This window comes from Lissotriton vulgaris, chromosome 1_1 (genome assembly GCF_964263255.1).
Source record: "Lissotriton vulgaris chromosome 1_1, aLisVul1.2, whole genome shotgun sequence".
NCBI classification, from domain to species: Eukaryota; Metazoa; Chordata; class Amphibia; order Caudata; family Salamandridae; genus Lissotriton; species Lissotriton vulgaris.
The window spans coordinates 1,155,022,126-1,155,040,351 of NC_141685.1; the positions used below are offsets into that span (position 1 = coordinate 1,155,022,126).

General features: G+C 47.7%; 1 long non-coding RNA gene across 1 annotated transcript in view; it reads left to right on the top strand.

Moving 5' to 3' along the window:
* The window catches only part of LOC147748838 (uncharacterized), a 502,888-nt gene that overhangs the window by 180,975 nt on the left and 303,687 nt on the right, over nucleotides 1–18,226 (top strand). Inside the window, exons 2-3 of the long non-coding RNA XR_015309778.1 lie at nucleotides 9,122–9,189; nucleotides 10,009–10,072. This is a non-coding gene — a long non-coding RNA (uncharacterized LOC147748838). The remainder of the gene's footprint in view (nucleotides 1–9,121; nucleotides 9,190–10,008; nucleotides 10,073–18,226) is intronic.

Sequence of the window (18,226 nt, forward strand, 5' to 3'; positions counted from 1 at the left end):
GGTACTCGCAGTTGGGAGTGTGGTATTCGCGGTGGTATTGGAGCCAGGATCCTTTCTTTTATCTGTGGATTTGCTATTAGTGTGTGGTGTTGCTGTTTTTTGTTTAGTAATTGGGCCATTGGCCAGCGCAACAGGTACGACTTTATCTGCATTATTTGGGGCGACTGGGGGTACTTGTAAGATAGTTGTTTTGGGACCTACTATATTGGTGGGGTTACTATTTTTTGTACTAGTTGCAGGACCTCCCTTTAGGAAAATCTTAAGAGGGTTGCTCAATTCATCTAGCTGTTTTTCTAATCGAGCAAGCCTATTTTCGATTGGGGATAGATAAATGCTTAATAAATCCCCCAGTCTTTCCAACAGGGGGTCATATGCCTTGTCTATATTTCCGTTAGTGTTCGTTGTTCTGCCCTGCTGAACAGTTTCACTATCATCCCTCTGGGATATTACCGTAACCTTAGTCGCGTTATGATTATTGTCAGGGTCAAAGTTGGTATTTTTCCCAGGTTTCCTTTGTGCCCGACCATATTTCCTGATCGTAGTTACCCGGGGCTTGGGTGCGTGTAACTTCAGTTTTTGAACTGCCCCCTCTCGCCTACCTCTAGCATGCCTGGTGTTATCAGCAGATTTTACTTTGGGAGAGGGGTTAATTAGTAAGTCAGGCGTTTTTTCCAGGTCTGTGCTAGTGTCGGTATCTGTGTCTAACAGGGGAATTGAGGCTGAGAGGTTAACCTCGCTGGGAATGGTGTGTATGTCAGCACAAACATCAAGTAGGGGTCTGATGTTATTAGGCATAGCTTGTGCAGGTGTAGTGGCGGTAGCAATGAGGCCAAGCGAGGAACGTTTGGCATGCGCCAAGTCTTGTGATACCCTGCGTTCTAGTAGGTTTATGCCCTGATTGATGGCATCATTGGCCTTAGAAATAAAAAGGTCAATGGGGCCAGTCACAGCGGCAGCAGTTTTGCTGCGGGTGCCTCTTGGGGACATGCTGACAGATAATAACCCCTGTTCTGCGGTTTGGGTTGTTACGCAGGACTACAGATACAAGTGTCAATGACACATAGCAAACATAATAGTTATAAGGCAGATAGTCCCGGAAATGATAGCAGTACCCACAGTTCCCAAATGAGGAATGGCCAGTGGACCAATGAACAGTACCTTCAAGTTGTAACGAATGGGTGAATAAAAGGAGGTGGCCCCGTCCCGTCCTCCTCGTGCCTCTGAGGGCCACAGAGGGCCCGCCCTTTGCCCGGGCTTAGCCCGGCGCCGCCCGCGCGCGTCCCGCGACGCGGGGGAAGCGCCGCTGTTAAATGCGCCTCCGGGCGCCAAAGCTCTCGTGTCGGTGGGCGTGTCTGTTTCGCCTGAGATTCTGGGGGCTGTGGTCCTCCCGCTCCGCTGCCGCTGAAGGTGTGTTTGGCGGCGGCGGCGAGGTCCCGCTACAGCTGCGCCCTCCTTCTGCTCCCAATCTGCCTCCGTTCGTCTGCAGTCGCCTCCAGGCAACCAGCAGGAATATCCGGTGAGTTCCCCGCTCTGCCGGGGAAGCGCCGCTGTTAAATGCGCCTCCGGGCGCCAAAGCTCTCGTGTCGGTGGGCGTGTCTGTTTCGCCTGGGATTCTGGGGGCTGTGGTCCTCCCGCTCCGCTGCCGCTGAAGGTGTGTTTGGCGGCGGCGGCGAGGTCCCGCTACAGCTGCGCCCTCCTTCTGCTCCCAATCTGCCTCCGTTCGTCTGCAGTCGCCTCCAGGCAACCAGCAGGAATATCCGGTGAGTTCCCCGCTCTGCCGGGGAAGCGCCGCTGTTAAATGCGCCTCCAGGCGCTAAAGCTCTCGTGTCGGTGGGCGTGTCTGTTTCGCCTGGGATTCTGGGGGCTGTGGTCCTCCCGCTCCGCTGCCGCTGAAGGTGTGTTTGGCGGCGGCGGCGAGGTCCCGCTACAGCTGCGCCCTCCTTCTGCTCCCAATCTGCCTCCGTTCGTCTGCAGTCACCTCCAGGCAACCAGCAGTAGTTGTTAGTTGTGTAAGATAAATATTCAACAACTATGGCTTCCTTGTATAGACTACTGAAAATGTTTGTGTTCTGAAGTGATGAGACTATAGCAAATCTCTTTTACAGTTACCTCAAAGGCAGTAAACAGTGGTACTGCTGCAGAGTTAACATTTTTTTCACCCGGAGGCCAAACATGGAGAGCCCGATAGGGACCTTCTCAGCAGCTGCTTTTTAGAACGCCAGTGCTGACCACCAGCAGGACCCAACCCACTTAAAGCCCTGCTCAATAGTACATGTCAAGTGAGAAGAGGTTAAAATCATGTGGTTCTAGGATATACTATGTACCAACTGTTTCGCTGGCCCAGAGTACATGCCTAGCTAGCATTTGGGCACGCTCCCAGCACAGAGAACGCGCAGGCACCAAGGATATGCCAGACATGAGGTACCAAGTGTAAGCCTGACACAGCACATGGGCTTAACATGCCCAGACAGAAATAATGCCTGGCTCAGACTATACGCACAACTAAAAATTACCTCTGTCACACAACATGCATGCCTGTAACAAGTGTGAGGGCCACGCTCCAAGTTATGTGGAATAACGGGGGCAATTATACTCAGTTCAAAGCTGTTCTGCAGGGTATTGGGCAGTAATGAAGCCAGAGTGTCATGAGCCCTGGTGTGGGGACGGAAATGTACCACTGGTTGCTGTTTTAATGATTAAAATCAGCCATAGAGAGGGCTCTGTGGGCCCCAGTGACACCTCACCTGCTGCGCCTACGGAAGCTGCGCCCCTGGCATCAGTTTAGTTTTTCCACAATCATATTTGTGGGAACAGCGGGAAACTGCTCCCAAAAGTGTTATTTTTGACTGTTTTTGCACATGGCTTTACCACTGCCCTACACGTCACTTGACCTTGCTGCAATATCCTTCAAGCAGAAACTGCAGAAAATTGAGGATTAAAAGGACGCTATTAGCGTTCATCCAGTAATCGGCGGAACATCAAAATCCGGCGCAAACCAGTGTTTCCGCCTACTCGAATTATAGCCATGCGTGTTTTTTGTTTTTTTAAACAAACTTTATTCATTTTCTCCAATAATAGTACAGAGGAAAGCAAGGATCGAAGATCCATTTCTACTAGCAGGATCATATACATATACATGGCGATGACAAATCGCGTACAAACATAACTTAACAATCATATCATATCTCAGCGGTGTACCACAGAAGCAGTCTCACCTTCTTGGTATCCAACATTACAGTTGTCATCCTAACATAACATCACTTCCAGTCGTGTTTATAATAATTATACTGTTGTCCTGGACAAATAACGAATCATTGATATACATTTTATTAACTCCCCACCCCTGCTGATGAGCCGTCACAAAGTATTGGAAGTTCTGAATGATAAAAGCATGTCTGGGATCTAGAGTACACACACTAAAAGAGTTGAAGCAAATCCTACGTAGGAAAAATCTTTATATATGGGGGGGGGGGGGGTAATTGGGAATAATGGGAGCATTGGACCTGACAGTTACCTAATCTAGGGTGCAATAGTAATGTCTATTCTTTGTGTAGGGGCTAGATAATGGAATACAACACCTTATTTGGAGTCCTATAGTGCGATCTGATCTGAGCTCATTGCGATTTGGTCCTTTCTTGGGCCTCTTTTCTCCTCTCTACGGATCACCACACTCTCCGCCAGACGTCACCTTTCCACCTCCTCCTTCCAACTAAGTAGTATAGGAGGCAATGGGGATTTCCATCTATACCTCGTTTGGCAAGGAGTAAAGCCAGATCTGCAAATCTCACTTGTACTTTACGTCACCTGTATAGCCCCAGTATACATGCTTCGACTTTGCGCCATCCTGGGTCCCCTACTACCTCTTTTAAAATAGTGGCTATTCCACCCAGTGCTTTAAATGGGGAAAAAGAAGTGCAGGTACTCATTAAAATAGAGGTGTGGCAAGTGGGCGGGGCTAGGGTCCGGGCTAAGGCCTAAATATAATCATACATAATGACTTCTGTACCAGTTGCAGCACATATTAAAACACATGAGAAATGCTTTTATGGTAAAAAAAAATACAGATTAACTCATTACACAAAATGAAAGTCATGATAACACTTTCCCCTAAATGGTCGCTGCGCACCTGATTGACAGTGCAGGGTCTGTCTAGAGACCCTGTCCTGTTAGGGACAGCGTCACATAAGCCCTGTCAACCCCCTGCAGCTTTGGGCCTTTCAAATGGGCGCTGCTGGAATCTTTACCAGCAACTCTGCAAATGTCAGCCGAGTTAATTACAAGCTCCTCGGAAGCAGAGCACTCTCTGCCCTGGACTGGAGGAGAAAAGTAACCTGTGCCGTCCATGGATCAGGGTACCGGTACTCTCCCTGGCTAGAGCAGTGCCGGAACTGATGGCAAAAAAAAATCGAAAGTGCCGGTACTAAGTACCGGTGAGTACCGGCCCATTTAAAGCACTGATTCCACCCCAGTATCGTCCCAGGTTGGGGCAGGCCCAGAACATATGTAATAAATCTGCATCTCGGTCAGGGCATCTAGGGCAGTGTGATAGAATGGCAGGGAAGATGGCATGTAGTGCATGCGGGGTTAGGTACGCTCTCTGCGTAATCATGTACTGAATGAATTTGAAGCAGGTATTACGGGAGGTTAGTTTTGGGTATTCCAATTTTGTTGCCTATTCCTTGTCTGATAGCAATCTATTGATGTCCCGTTCCCAATCGACACCTATTACAGTGAGGGGAGTTGGACGGTGTGTGCGAATACCTCGATAGAACCACTGTGTTAAGACCCTTCCCCCGTACATAAGGTGGGCTAGTTTGTGTATGTTTGGTTCAACCCTGTTAGGCGCCCAGTATTTTTTGACGTACCGCAACAGACTCACATGGGTCATGAACAGTATCTCCGTCACACCCGGTTCACTTTCGAAATCAGTATGCGTGAGTAACATTTTGTCCCCAAATAAATCCCCTATCGTTGTCACCCTAGAAGGCCATGCGTGTTTGCACGTCACAGATTACATGCCTAGCACAGACTAAGCACATACACAGCACAAAGTACGTTTCAAGTTGTGCCAATTTGCCAGACACGGAATGCATGCGGCACATCGAGTATTTATTTTAAACTGCACCGAATATATCCCGCTCATCGAGTGCATATGCACCACTGAGAACTTGGACTAACTACGTCGAGTTCGTGCCCGGTGCCGCGCAACGCGCAGCATGGAGTGCTTGCACTGCACCACAGGACATGCACCTGCAGGATCGTGCTGGTGCATTCAACGAGTACGTGCGCGGCATCGGGTGCACGTGCATCATCGAGTACTTGCACTGCACCAAAGTCATGTCCGACACCGGTGCACGTGAAGCCTAGAGTCCTTGAAAAGCACCGAACACGCGCCCTGTGCATGTGTAGTGCGGCACCGGTGCACGTGCAGCGTCGGTTACTTGTGCACCAAACACGCCCGGCACCTGCACAGTAAATCGAGGCCCCAAGCTCTCGCCCGACGCCAGCGCACGTGCAAAGTCGACTCGAGTACGTGGAGTGCACCAAACACGCGCCGAGTGCCCGGCAGCGCTCAAAGGGAACGGCAGCAGCACGGCTCCTTCCCGGCCCCTCCTCTCGCACGCGGGCCCGGGAGGCTCGCCCCGGCCCTCGGCTGTGACAAGGCCCTGCTCCGCTAAGCGCACGGTAATTTAATGCGCCCGCCGCCCCATTAAAATTAATGCCAGCGTACACTCGGCCGCGGCACCCACGGGAGCAGCCCTGCCATCCCCGCGCTCGAAGGCTTCGATGTTTGCCCAGGCCCGGCCCCCTATTTGCATAGATTAGCATGGCCGTCGCGGCCCAATCTGTCCTAATTTATTATTAATCACAGCAATTTGCTGCGCTCGCGGCCGCAATGTTGACTTGCTGGCGCTGGGCGAGGTGGGGTTCATTATTTTACGCTCTCTCTCGCGCGACCTTCTCCAGGTGGAAAAGTTTGGGAGGTCGGAGGCGATGCCTTGTACGTACTCCTGCCAACGCTCTAATTTCAGTCCCCAATCCTCTGTGGTGCTCGTGCCAATAGCTTATCCAGTCCATGTGTTTCACTTTGGATTCTGGTACTTGTAGTCTTGTTCCTCCAATTACAAACCAAGGACCTGTATTGTATATATTATTTCTTACCTATGTAATCGGGAAACCTGCTGTCTCAGGGGTCTGGAGAAAACACCAGACACAATGGACCTATGTCTAAAGATGACCTCTACTCTGTCGTCGTAATATAGCGCCTTTAAGCAACAGGTAAGTATAATGTATTTAATATTTATCAATCACACATATGCTGGAGCTTCTTAACAGTACAGATAAAAAAGCACGTAAGAAATCAAACTAGTGAAAAGTGTAGGTTTTCAGTGCCTTACAAAAGCAAGCAGTTGAGTAGAGTAATCAAAAGAATTTCACTAAGGACCCTGTTCTATTTTTTTGTGGCGGATGTACCATGGAACAACGCATGCAGTGGCGGCCACTACATATCTAAAGTGGTAGGACGACCGCAGGTGGAGAGGGCGAGGGGTTTGGGAGGCGGGAAGAAACCAAATAGAAGTAAAAACAAATAAAGGAAACTTACCAGCTGCTCCAGTCCTGCTGATGCCAGCCATCGTTGCTCCTCTCGTCAGGCTGGAAGAAATGGGCCCTCAGGGCACAGGCTCCACACCCAATCCAGACACTACTCTCATAGCATGAGAGCAATGCCAGGATAGGTCTGAGCACACTTGTTTGCAGCTCAGATGGTGCATTGTAGTCTGTGGCTTTTCTCCAGCCCGGCTGTGTAACACAGCCAGGTTGGAGAAACATAAGTGTGCATGTTTGTTTGGTCGGTCTAGGCTGGTCGGCCAAACACACATGCGCACTTATAAGTGCACACTACTCCTCCTCCTGCCATTCCCGGCCTATACTTATTGTATTGTATTGCATGGTTCAGCCAGCATAAATAAAATGCTACGTTTTTTTTTATCGTCTGCTGGTGCGGGCTGTGGGGCAACGCTTCACTGCCATTAGGGAGGAGCTGCCCCTGAATGTATGTGTTTACCACGCATGCCTTTAACCCACAGTATTTGCAACACAATGCCTTTACCATGCAAAGTTTACCACGCATTGCCTTTAACATGCAGTCTTTAGAACGCAATGCCTTTACCATGCAATGCCTTTACCACGCAAGTCTATACCACGCATGCCATAACAACATGGTAAGTATATATCAGGTAAGGGAAACCCCTATATACATATATAAGTTGATTTTTATTTTAACAAGCCTTCAACAAACTCATCCAAAGTATATAAGGTGCAAAATACAAAGAAAATAAATTAATGGTATATATATATTTATATATATATATATATATATTCACTAAAAAAGCAAAAGTTATAACGAAGTTATAGTTAGGTTCAGATTTTACACACACAAAACCATACAAATTCAGCAGTTATAGTTAAGTAACTATAACTCGTACCCTAAGGTAACTATAACCCACGCCCCCACCATGCACAGTTTTCTCATCAATAATTTTATAACAAATGTTACAATGATATCACGAGGGTGCGAGTCATAGTTACCTTAGGGCACAAGTTATAGTTACTTCAGAGAACTATAACTGCTGAATTTCCATGATTTTATAGACAAACTGTATACACTTACCTGATATATAATTACCATTTTGTTGTAAAGGCATTTGTGGTAAAGGCGTATGCGTGGTAAAGACCTGTGTGGTAAAGGCAATGCATAGCAAGGTATTGCGTAGTAAAGGAGGCGTGGCAAAGGCATTGTGTGGCAAATGCTGTGTTGTAAAAGCTGTTTCCCTGGTATGGCTATTACTTAGAAGGCTCTGTCACCAAAGGCCTTGGTACAGTTTTATTGATGATTAGTATCCAGAGAACAGCAGCAGCTGCTTACTAAATTAATTATTCTTGTGCTCCTGCAGTAGGATTTTTTTGCCAAATTACTCATAAATATGCAAACTGACGTAATTGCCTAATTGGCAGAAATTTCACGTAAAAAAAGTAACATGAAATCACCGAAATTACTCCGGCATAATTACAAATTTGCATATGCCTACTGAAAAGGTGGACTGTCAGTTAAAAAATGTTAGGCTGCATTTTATATTATGTGGAGCTGTTTTAGGGACTGTTCTGCTATAGGTAGGTAGCAAGCATTCCCGTAGTCCAGCACTAATGCTAGAATAACAGGCACATCTAACTACTATTCATAAAGGGGAAAATCTGTTTAACCAATTTGAACTACCAGAAGCAGGTTCTGTCATGCTATCAGGTCCTCCTGTAAGTCTAATTAGTTTAAAGAGAGTAAACGAACACTACAAACACCCTGAACACAACAAGCTACACATAAAATCCCAGGACTAAAGACCGAAGTCTGGGATGATAAGAAGTGAGGTAACAACCTAAGGATGGCCCGGACAGATTAGATCCTGTCAACGTGGTGATATCAAGTTGATAAAGTCAGACCCCCATCAAAAGAGCCGGTACGTGGCAATCAATGCTTAATTTGACCCAGTGCTTAGCACCGGAAGTTAACTGTCAACTCTGGCACGTATAATAGTCTGCCACATGGTGGCACTATTTTTGTAATTTAGAGATGAACATAGTAACGGTTGTTAAACGTGCATTATACTTTCAAAATGACTAATTCCTGCAGTGTAAGACATTCTTATAGCTTTGGGGGCCTGGAATAGGCTGCATTGTCTAATGTGCAGTTCTGTGGTGCTTCGTAGTTGGGTAGATGCTGTCATTTGCTGCGCTGGCAGGGGCTGTGGGTGTTGCAAGCAGAAGTGGCCTCCTGACGAGGGCCCTGGCCCATCGTTTTTACAAATTAAGCACTGAGGACAATGATGCATTGTGTTTTCCTGAGTGTTCTATCTGTCCCTGCTCTGCCATGAGTTAAGAGACTCCAGTTATTTGTCCACATGCCACTTAGGTAATTTATTTTGGAGGTATACCATCTGGGAGGGATGGGCGGAAACAGAAGCGAGGAGGCCGTCTAGGTGTAATATTGATGTATGTTTATTCTAGCTGACAAATTAAGGTGGACATTTATGGACTCCTTTTCACTTTGCTCTTCTTCCTCTTCTAGGTGTTCCAGTTCTCCAGAGGGGGCCTTGGGAGGCTTGAGGAGAGGAGTAGAACAACAAAAAAGGGCCGGTAAGTACAAGGGTTTTTCCCCACAGATGGTTTGAGCAGAAACCTTCACCATACTATGGTAGGACTAATGGTGCGAATAGCAGTATATAAAACAATCAGCCATTTGTTTTCCCCGGTTTCTATTTCTCTGTTCCTGTCTTTTGGAACCTAATTTCTGTCATCTGGATATCCTTTTCTCCTTGACACTTTTTATGGGAGATGAGGCACCATCATGCAATTCTGGCCCTCTGTGAAGAGATGAGGGGTGTGTTTAAAGCATGCAGCCTGCTTGTCTGTCTCTCTCTCTCTCTCTCTCTCCGACAGTCCAGATAGTGAGGTCAGCAGGAGGAGAAAATAGAATAATAATAGAAAAACAAACTCCAAAGGAAAAAAAAGAAGGAAAGAAAACAAAAAGTACAGTGATAAAGGGTTAACACTCTCTAGTCCCCAGCCTTCCTCCCAGTCTCCCCACTTCCCCCTTTCCTGCGCCACGTAGCACCTCTGCCGCAACTCTCCTGAGTTACGGTGGTTCTTGCGCGTCCTCTCTGGGTGACTACCACTTCTCATACCAATCGTCTGGACTTCCCTTGGCTTCGGCGTTGCTTCCCGGTGGTTCGGGCAGGTTGGTTCCTTTGATCTTTCCGGGTATTTCTCCTGGCTCCTGGGTCGGTTCCTTCTCCTTGGTGTCTTTCACCCCGCAGGCCTTGTCTTTTTTTCTCTTTTTCCGGTTCCTATTCTCCCCCGCCTCCTTCTCATGTTGTTGAATGGTTCGTCCGCTTCACGCTCCCACTCTCTACCTGTGTGTATGAATGGGAGTCCGTTTTTAATTTCTACTCTTAGTTCCAGCTCCTGTTGACGTCATCGGGAACTAGAAGAAATGGAGACCATCACGGAGAGTCGGGAGGTGAGTCAGGGTTTTGTGTTGGGGTCTTGGGTGTTTCATGACACCCCCCTCCCCTACATTTCTTGTCTGCAAGAAAAAAATTCCTGGGGGTACCTGGACAGGTAATGAGCATTTGCTTGTTCTTTTCCTTTTCTAGGTAGAGTGGTGAATTGGAAAGTTGTACTGTTAAGAACCATTGTAGTATTCTGTTGTGGCCACCTTTGTTTCATGATAGCCATTCTAAAGGGGCATGATCAGTGTACAGCATTAACTCTCTACCCTCCAGGTAGTATCTCAGTGACTCAATGTCCCATTTAATGGCTAACACTTCTTTCTCTTTGACAGCATATTTAGTTTCTCAGGGAAAGAGCTTGCGGCTGATATACATGATAGGTCTTTCTGGGTTTTGGTAATCTTTCTGGGATAGAACAGCCCCAGGTCCACTTTCAGATACATTGGTTTGTCATAAAAACGGTTTATTATAGTTGGGGCTCAGTTTGAAAGGCTTTGAGGTAATGGTCTGCTTTAATCATTGGAAGGCTCGTACCTCTATACGGGACGGCTGTTGAAGACGTTTTTCTGTTTGTACATTCTTTTTGAGGTGATCAGTTAAGGGGGCAGCTATGCATGAGACGTTTGGGATAAGCCTCCTGTAGTATCCCAAAATACCCAAGAAGGCCCTTAGATCTTTTCTGGATTTAGGGAAAGGAATCTGAGAAATAGCGGCCTTTTTCTTCTTGTGGTTTAATGTATCCCTCCCCTAGAAGATACCCCAAGTAGTTCACTGATTTCGCAGGTAAATGACTTTTTGCAGGATTAATGATTAGACCACTTTCACCTAAGGTTTGGATTACTTTAGTTAGGTGGTCCAGATGTTGCTACCAGGAGGAACTATAGATGATTATGTCATCTATGTAAGCAGCTGCCAATGCCTCAACGGGTTGTAGCACTATATGTATAAGTCTTTGGAATGTCGCTGGTGCCCCGTGTAGCTTGAAGGGAAGCACCTTGAGCTGATTTAGTCCCCTGGTGTAGAGAAAGCATTTTTGTCCCTGTCCTGTTCTCTTAACAGGACTTGCCAGTATCCTTTTCATAAATCCAAAGTGCTTTGTCTCAAAGTGACTGGACAAGTCGAGAGTGAAGAGGGCACTGACGACAAGTTCCCCCTTACGTCTCTCCTCTCCTCTGTTTCCAATCTCCTGTAGAGTCGGCCGCTCAGGGACTGGAGGGTGCCTTTAAGAGACTGGACCTACTGGACTCCACCACAGCTCAAGTGACGAGATCACATGAGCCAATCAGGATTCCTATGGACACGGCATCCAGCTCAAAATACGGATTCTCTCACTGTGAAGGCGGCAACGTTGTGCACTCGCCGGTGGATGACAAGAGAAGCCCTGGCAATGTTTCCGTGGGGCAAAGAGGTCCCAGATTCCAGAAAGACAACAGCGTACGGACGGCGTGCAGGTGATTCCAGCTGCGGAGCCAAGGAGGGAGCCTGACCCTATCCGGCACCACAAAGTGTCCCGCCACGTCCCCAGAGGAACGTTGCTCTCCAAGGTACGTGCTCGGCTCAAAGGCCTATTAGGGAAGGGTCCGTAAGAAGCTTGGACGTCTGACATTGAGAAAGGAGGGGGTTGAGGCAGGCGTACGCATAAATTGGTGCGGCAAGCCACATGAGTTTTTACTTAGCAGCAACGGCGAGCCGCATAAACCTGGCATATTGAGAGCAACACTGGTGATGGTAACTGGGTGTTAAGCAACCCCCCCTTCACTCCTATTCCCCACTAAACTAAGGAATGGTAACTTCACTGAAGACCGCTTTCCCCTTTCTCAGAGGGACGACCTCTGCGAGGACCCGAGGAAGAACCAAGACCCCTACCTAGGATAAGGAACACAAAGAGAGTGAAGGAAGTGACCCGATTTGGGTCACCAGGGTCACTCGCGACCACCTTTCAGCCTTCCATACAAATAAAGAGTCCGTCAGACAGTAGAGAATACAAACCAAGTATATTCATTCAGGTACACTCGAGCGGAGTCCAGTCTGACCAGGTCCCTGGAATTGCTGCAGAGGGATTGACTTCAGCAAACATAGAGATAAATTATGTACATTTCTGAATCAAGGAAGTCCCGCCCATGATGGAATTTTACTAGCAGGTGCAGCTAAAACAAAGAAGTTTAGTAGGATGAATTTCGACTCCGAGGCCGGGCACACATTATCTCTATGCCAGCGTGTGGCACGGTGGAAAGGCAGACAAGGACACAACAGTTAAGTTTTTCTTTTAGGGAGTTTTATTTACAAATTGAAACAAAGAATTATGGGAGTTTTAGGCCAGTTTCCGGTCTTCTTTTACTCTTTGCCCTTTGAGAATATGAGGGGTTGGGCTTCTCCCTTCTTCTTTCTTTAGGCTTTGGTGTATTTACTAGTTCATACCCAGTGAAGCATGGGGGGGCAGAAGAAAACAAAAAGAAAACACCCGGGAAGGATAATGTCCTTATCTTGATATCTGTGCGCGGGAAGCAGGGGGGAGTGTCAGGGGGTAACACCCGGTACCCTCTCCAGTGATACAGTCGCACTAGAAGCAAAAAGAGCTCTGGGCGTAGAGGAGTCCTTCAGTCTCCTGTCCTTATTACGGTTCTCACCCGTGTGGCACCAGACCACCCCAAGGCATCACCGTACCTTGTTAAGCCACAACTCTCCTGGGCCCTGGCGGGATTCCTTGTGTTGCCGGATGGGGTCCGGCGTCCCGTCTGTCGCTCCTCCTGCTTTGGTTCCCGAGTGCCGAGTTCCTTCTTCCTGGTGTGGATCCTCTCCCAAAGTGGTTCTCCGTTCTCCCAGCTTGGGCCTCATGACGAAGGTCTGAACATGGCGGCAGTCTTCCTCAAATCCTCGGTTCTCAAAACGAAAACAACCCTTCTGTGGTTTCTTTCTTTTTCAATCCGGGCAAGTCACCGGACCCGCTCACGTGACCCGGGACAGACACAGGATTAAAGAGACAGTGTCCCGGCGGCACATTCTGTGAATAAAGAAAGGGACAGGGAGAAAGGTGAGCAGGAAAGCAATCCGTCCCCTGTGTATCTGCCTCCGTGGGCTGTGCTTCGTCATCTCACACCAGTCTGTTCACGTTTGGGGAACAGTGGGAGATGGGAAAGGAAGTGCGATTGTGTTCCCATTGTCCGTACCTTTGCGGTGGATAACTTCAAAAGAGAAGGGCTGAAGGGAAAGGAGCCAGCAGAAGATACATAAGCTGCTCCCCTTGTTGCGGCTCATCCAGAGCAGTGGGGCATGGTCAGTGTATAGAAGAAAGTGGACACCCTCCAGATAGTATCTCAGTTTGTCCGCTGCCCACTTAATCGCAGGACACTCTTTCTCTATAATTGGGTATCTCTGTTCTCTAGGGAAGAGCTTGCGACTGATAAAGAGGATTAGGTGTTCTATACCGTCGGGAGAAGTCTTTTAGAGGACCGTCCCTAGTCCATGGTCAGAGACATCTGTGTGTAAGATGAAGGGTCTGGAAAAGTCCTATGAGCGCAATATCGGGGCTGAAGTTAATGCAGCTTTTAAATCTAGAAAAGCTTTCTTTGCTTCTGGTGGTGGATGTTGAAGGTCTTTGGGCGTAACATGGTTTTGAAGCAAATCTGTAAGGGGGGTGGCCAGTTCTGAATACTGTTGTATAAAACGTCTGTAATAGCCAAGGAGGCCCAAAAACGCCATGACTTCTTTTTTTGTAGATGGAAAAGGGGCCTCTGCTATTGCTTTTATCTTTTCGGTCTGTGGTTCGATCAGTCCATGTCCAAGAAGGAACCCTAGGTATTTCACCTTCCCGAAACATGCCCTTGATTGCATTGATGTGTAGTCCTGCGGACTGAAGGGCCTGTAGGACCTGACTACAATGTTGGAGGTGTATTTCCCAAGTGGGACTATAGATGACTATGTCATCGAGGTATGTAGAAGAGTAGTCCTGATGTTTTCACAATACCCTTTTCATGAGCATTTGAAAGGTGGCAGGTGCGCCGAGTAAACCGAAAGGCAAGACTGAATTCATATAAGCCTGTTGGTGTAGAAAAGGCTGTCTTTTCTTGATCTTCTGGGTTAAGGGGCACCTGCCAATAGCCTTTGGTAAGGTCAAGGGTTGTGATGAACTGAGCCTCACCTAGATTTTCAATCAACTCATCATCATGGGGAATGGGATAAGCGCCACACTTGGAAATGGAGTTGACTGCTCTAAAATCAATACAGAAATGGACAGATCCGCGAGGTTTCGGGACTAGGACAAAAGGAGAGGAGCACTCCCTTTGGGACAGTTTTATGACACCCAGAGCAAGCATGCTTTCCACCTCCTGTTTTATGGCTTCTATGGCGAGCAGCAGGTATGCGGTACAGTTTTTGTTTCACGATCTTCCCTGGCAGGGTATGAATGGAATGTTCAGCCAGAGGAGTCCGTCCTGGGAGGTCGGAAAATAGGTGGGCAAAGGAGTTGAGGGTCTCTTTTAGCGATTTTTCCTGTTCATCAGACAACTCTGGGTTTACGACTAGTTGTTGTAAAATGGTGTCCGAGTATGTCACTTGATCATTTGTGTGTACATCTTTGGGAGGGGGACCAAGCCACTTTTTAAGTAGGTTTATGTGATCCAGCTGTGTGTTGTTAGGACTGATCTGTATTCCATACGAGGTCAAACCTACTTTTTGTACAACTTTGTATGGTCCTTGTCACACAGCTCTTGTCTTTGTTAGTGCGGACGGCATGTGAACTAACATCCAGTCTCCTACAGCTAGGTGTCACCACTTTTTCTCCCTGTTATAGAGCAACTGTTGTTTTACCTGGGCCTTTCCTAGATTGGTATCTGCAAACTCCCTCAATTATGTAGTCGAGTGTAAAGGCTATTAGTGTGGTCAAGAAAGGGCCTGGTCTCTTCCTCCTTTTCATTTTCCCAGACCTCTTTGGTGATTTCTAATAATTTCTCTTCCATGAATAAGCTTAAAAGGAGAACATCAGAGACTAGTTTGGGTTTGACTTCGCATGACTTACAGAGCTAGAGGGAGCAACATGTCCATTCTCTGCCCTCTACGGTCAACAGTTTTTTTAAGGTCAATTTTAAGGTGACGTTGTAGCGTTCACATAAGCCATCCACCTGTGGATGGTAAACAGAGGTTTTAATGTGTGATATTTCTAGTGTTTTACAGGTCTCCTTCATCAATTTCGAAACAAAAGGGGTCCCCTGCTCAGTAAGTATCTCATGGGGAAAACCCACCCAGGAAAACAGTTCAAGCAACTTCTCAGTGATGTTCCGAGTTGTGGGGTACGTAAAGGGAAGGCCTCTGGATAACGTGTGGTATAATCCACCACGACCAAGGCATACAAATGTCCTTTCTTGGTTCGCGGGAGAGGACCAATGAGATCCATGCCTATCCTTTCAAACTGGATACCCACAACTGGGAGTGGTTGTAGAGGGACGGCTGGAGGTTTATACAGGTTTTTCTTCGGGCACACTTCGTATTCCTGACAGAAACGGGTGGCATGGGAAAATATCCTGGCCAGTAGAAGTGCTGTAACAACATCTGCAGGGTCTTTTGTGCCTCTCTGTGACTTGCCAACTGATGCAAGTGTGCAAAGAAAAGGACCTGGTCCCAAAAGGCCTGAGGTACCACCAACTGCGGCGTATCTCCCTGTCTTCTGACCCTGTATAGTAATTTGTTCTTAATCTGAAACAAAGGGTAAGTGGGAGTAGCCTGAAGGGTGGACTGATGGGCATGGTCTCAAGCTGGTTGGAGGGTTGGATCGTTTCTCTGAGTGTACATAAACCCTCTGTCTGAAATCCAGGTGGCCTGGGTTAAGATGTACTGGTGTGCCTGGTCTTGGGGCTTTAGGAACTGTAACTTATCCTTTAGCATGAGAAGGAAGGACGGGATATTGTGACCTATGATCATCTGTTCCGGAAGGGAGGGCACAACGCCAAGCTTGGCTTCTAGCGTTTGTTCATCCGGTAAGGATATTGGGAGTTTTACTAGGGGATAGACACGGGTATCACTATGTACACATCTAATAGGTACAGTCTCCCCTGTCAGTATCGTTCTAGGTAGAATAACCAACTGTAGGCCCACAGATTGTCTGCAACCAGAATCGAGGAGAGCCCTCAACTGCCTTCCCTGTACTGTTAGACTTACATTAAAACTATGTCCGAATTCTGTCTTGTACAATATGGAGCGTGGTATGCAACCAATATCCATTGGTTCTTCTTGGGGTTTTTTCCGTGAACAGTTCCGGGCAATATGACCCCAATCCCCACACTCAAAACATTGTGGGTTTTTTAGGGGAGGTGCATCAGGGCAGAACTCTTGGGGTTTCGGTATCTCTGGGTTGGGTTTCACAGGTTTTCTTTCTTGTTTCACAGAAGGTCCAGTTGAACGTGTGGCCTTCTCGGTGTCCCAGGGTAAAGTACGTGGTTGGGCCCTATAAAATGAAGTAGCCATCTCTACTGCTTGTTCGGCTGCTAGATTGTTGTGCTGCTTAAGCCACCGCTGGATGGGGAAGGACAGGGCCTCAATGAACTGCTCTAAATATATTTAATGGACATGATTTCTTCCTTGGTATGGGTCTGTGGTTTCAATTTAAAGTACAGGGTTTTCGGATTGTCCGTAGAGGAGCCCCGCTCCTTTCTGAAGCGAACCCTATATGTCTCTGCATCCATGCCCATGTGGTCTAGGATAATCTCTTATATTTCCTGGTAGGGTGTGTGGCCATTAGGGTTAGCGAACTGATAGGCCGCCTGGGCTTCTCCGGTAAGGAGGGGGGGCAAAAAGAATGGCCACTTAGCTTTGGGCCAACCAAACGCTCGAGCAGCCCTTTCGAATTTAATAAGAAAGTGTCAGGGTCCTCACCCGACACGTATTTCTGCAATGATACATTTGGGCCATTCCCTGCGCTGATTTGTAGCTGCGTGGTTAGTTCCAAACGATCGTCAGCTACTTTCAGCATTTGTTGTGCCTGATTCGCCATACTGTTTTTCAATAATGCCCTGTCTGCTTGGATGGAGTTCATCTGTTTCTCGACCGCCCATTCCAATTTTTCTTGTCCCCGAATCAGCTGCTAAATTAAGTTTTCCATGACTAATAGGTGGAGGCGTACAAGATCCCACTTCTGACATCACGTGTGGCGCAGTGGAGAAGCAGACCAGAACACAACAGTTATGGGAGTTTTATTTACAAATTGAAACAAAGAATTATGAGTGTTGTAGGCCATTTTCCGGACTTCTTTTACTCTCTGTCCTTTGAGGATAGGGGGGTTGGTCTTCTGCCTTCTTCTTTCGTCAGGCTTTGGTGTATTTACTTGTTGATACCCGGTGGAGCATGGGGTGGAGAAGAAAACAAAAAGAAAACACCTAGTGAGAGTAATATCCTTATCTTGATATCTGTGCGCGGGAAGCAGGGGGGAGTGTCTGGGGGTAACACCTGGTACCCACACCAGTGATACAGTCTCGCTAGAAGCAAAAAGCGCTCTGGGCGTAGAGGAGACCTTCAGTCTCCTGTCCTTATTACACCGCCTCCCTTACGGTTCTCACCCTTCTGGCCCCAGACCGTCCAACGGCGTCCCCGTACCTTGTTAAGCCACAACCCTCCTGGGCCGTAGCGGGCATCCTCGTGTTCCCGGATGGGGTCCGGCGTCCCGTCTGTCGCTCCCCCTCCTTCGTTTCCCGAGCGTCGAGTTCCTTCTTCCCGGTGTGGATCCTCATATCCCGAAGTGGTTCTCCGTTCTCCCAGCTGGGGCCTCACGACGAAGGTCTGAACATGGCGGCAGTCTTCCTCGAATCCTCGGTTCTACTCTTCCAGTACTCCAAACAAGAAGAACCCTTCTTTGGTTTCTTCCTTTTTCAATATTTGCAAGTCACCTGACCCGCTCACGTGACCCGGAACAGACACAGGATTAAAGAGACAGTGTTCCGGCGGCACATTCTGTGAAAAAAGAATGGACCGGTAGAAAGGTGAGCAGGAAAGCATCCCGTCCCCTGTGTATCCACCTCCATGGGCCATGCTTCATCGTCACACACGGTCATTCTGTCCGTGCCTACTGCTAAACTAGTGAGACAAAGCCTCTATCTATGGGAAAGGTATGCGTTATGAGAACAGTGTATTCATTAGCAGAGCAAGGCCTAACCTTGGAGAAATGGTAACTTTCCACT